Genomic DNA, 3204 nt, shown 5'->3' on the forward strand with positions numbered 1-3204 from the left:
AATTCATTCTGCCAGCTAGGCACTGAAAAGCGAGGCATGCTGTGACACCAAAGTCTTTCATTGGCTCTAGCTGTTAAGTGCCTTGCCAAAAAAAGGACATGGTCAATCATGAGGAAAAGTTGTACAAATGAGTCATGAAGCTTATTTCATGTGGGATTACTGATTGTAAACAAGAATAACAGTGACTGTACGCTACCTGGTATTTGTACAATAAGCCATGGTCTTGTCTTGAGGTTTCCAATGGCCACTCTTATACAAATAACAAATCATAATACCATGTTTATCACAACAGTAAGTCAACTATAATGACCATAAACGTAACTCAATCTTCACCTTGGCTAAACCCTGTTTCTTTCATGGTTACCTCATACATTTGTTCCCTATTTTGTCTATCTGTTGCCTTATGTTCAAAATGTAAATTACCAGCTTTCTAAAACAGGATTTTTTTTTTTTTTTTTACTTTATATGCACTGCCTTGCACAAAGGGGCTCTGAATTTTAACTGTGGAGTTTTCTAAGCCTACAGAAATTCAAATAAATAATAGATAGCTTTCCATCATTCTACACTTTCTGACTGCTCAGTTCTACCAATTGCTTATCAAATCCAGGCCACATGCAGAGGAAAAAAAAAAGACCCAAAACAAAAACTATTTGTGAAGGAAGTCCAAAACAGGTGAATAAGATCTTCTTTGACCACAGTTGCTTAGTTCAACGTGTCTAGTCTCAGCTATTTGCAGTTATAACTGTAATAAGCACATTCTGTGAGAAGATACTTGAATTTTGGCCTGTAACACAAGGAAAAGGAGTTAGATTGCCAAGAGGAGTTTTGCAAACATGGGCTTGTTCTAGTGGCTCTGGTTTGGGCAGCATTTCCAGAGGGGCTGCAGAATGGGCTTCCATACATAGGACTGTATTGACACTGACAGTTGGGTATGTTGTGACGTTTATGTTGGAGCATGATAGAAGTTAGAAGTGCACATTTTGCTTTCTTAAGTAGCAACCAGAAATGTCAGTATCACATGTTAATAAATGATTAATGTTAGAGGAAGGAGATGCATGCCTGACATTTTTAAACTGGTATAACAAGTTTTCACAGCGCAGAGGAGGGAAGTTCTCCGTAATAGATAGTAATGGACTGTGTACTTGGAACTGTGCACCATAAATTTCCCCACCTTCAGGATAGAATGTGTCAACACACAGTTGCTCTCCTAGAATAAAGTCAGTGCTGGGATTAGCAGTCAGTAATGTTGAAGAATGAGGAAAGAAGAAAAAACATACAAATGATGATCAAAAGGACAAAATCTCTTTCAGACACACCTGGGGTAGAAAAATGTGGACAGAGCACATTTTTAATGTGAGATTAGACCTGATATTACAAGGTGCTGAGAGTAAATGAAGAAATAAAGAAAATAACACTGTGGAGCTGACAAAGCCCTGGAACTGTAAGATCTTCCTCAAGGTGATGTCCTACTTAGCAAGGAGAGCTTTAGCTCAGGCAGGGTGAGTTAGCATATACTTAAACATAATGCTGTAAGAATAATACACTGAAGTTATCTAACAAACATCCCACATTGATGAATCTCAAAGCACTCTGCATCTGCGTATTGATGTTTCCACACTGGAAATCAGTAAAGTACATGTTTGCCTTTAAGTATATTCTCGAATTAAATGTTTCCTGAAGAACGATGTTCTCCTTAACCAGGGTCTACATGCTATATGTAGTAGATACCACTCCCACTTCGCTCCTTGATGAAATAAGGCACTGCCCTCTCCTGTACTCTTGTGTAACAGATATTACATGGAACAGTCATATGATCCTGTACCAAGTTGTTGGCAGAGCCAAGAAAAAAAAATACAGGTGGGATTCATCTAGTCTAACATTAGCAAGCTATAAAGTAGGCCTCCAGTCAAGAGAGACACGTAGGCTTTACCACACTACAACCACTGATGACACATTTCCTCACAAAGTGATTTGTCCAACCTGTCTTAAGCCGGTGGAGATTCCCTGTCTCTCTTGGCTGTAGAATGACCAAACAGCTTAGATTAGAGACCAGCTTTAAAATAACCAAAAATCACCTCAGGTAAATCCCTCTTTTGGGGATCTCAACCATTTGCTCTCCCCCTGGACACCACTCCTGCAGCTCTGGGCTCTGGAGGATGCTCAAGATAAAGCTGCAGACTGGGGACGGTGTTACCATTTCCCAGCCCTTGCTGACCCACGTTGCACAGCTCCCCCTTCCTGGTTCCGTTAAGCCATTTATTTTGGGTAGGGTCGCATCTTTTTGAAACCTCTCCATCTTCCATACTTTGAGGTACTTCCTGCTCTAGAAGTATTTCTGCCACCACAGCATGGGTGAGAAATAATGATTTCTGAGAATGGCTTGAAACATTTACAGTGTAATATAAATCAAATTGTTAATGTGATGGCTGCCACGGCCTTGCGCAATGAAGGAGGGAGGGGACATGATTACTTGATAAATACCAGCGAGTACGATGGTGTATTAGCAATAAATAAGAGTACAAATAGGCAGTATTTGTTACTGAGCTGTTGAACATACGGGTGGCACAGATTAACAAGGCACGCAAACGCCGTTCTTTTCCTCACTGAAGACGTGGGCCCGAGGGGGAGGCAGGGGGTTGGGCCAGCCATTTTTGACCCTCGTTTTTCGCCCCTTTTACCCTCAGCATTTCCCAGTAGCTCAGTGGAGGGACAAGCCTCACAGACACCAGATCCAACAGAATTTACCCCTCATGATCGGGGCCGTCCCTGCCGCCCTGAGATGCCAGTCCCGAGCAGGGTTTTACCTCAGGGTTCCCGGACGAAGCCAAAGGTACCGCTTCCCCCTGGCCCACTGCGAGCCGTCATGGCGCCCAGCTCGCCGCCCTTCCCGCCCTCCCGGGGTGGCTGTGGAGACCCACGACCCCCACCCCGCGCACGCTGCTGGGGGGACGCTGGGGACCGCTCCTCGGCGGAGCCAACTCAGGCAGCGCTTTGGGCGCGGGGACACGCGTTTCAACCGCGCTCCGGGGGATTATGCGGCAGCACAGCGAAGCCCCTCAGACCAGACCGCACCTCCGGCTGCCGCCCTCGGCCGCCCGGCTCGGAGGGAGGGAGGGAGGAGTACCGGCCTTATGCCCTGCCCAGAGGGCCCGGGACAAAGGCGACCGTCCCGCCCGGGTGAGGCGGAGCCGTGACGGGGCGCCG

This window comes from Aquila chrysaetos, chromosome 5 (assembly GCF_900496995.4).
Source record: "Aquila chrysaetos chrysaetos chromosome 5, bAquChr1.4, whole genome shotgun sequence".
In the NCBI taxonomy this organism is placed as follows: Eukaryota; Metazoa; Chordata; class Aves; order Accipitriformes; family Accipitridae; genus Aquila; species Aquila chrysaetos.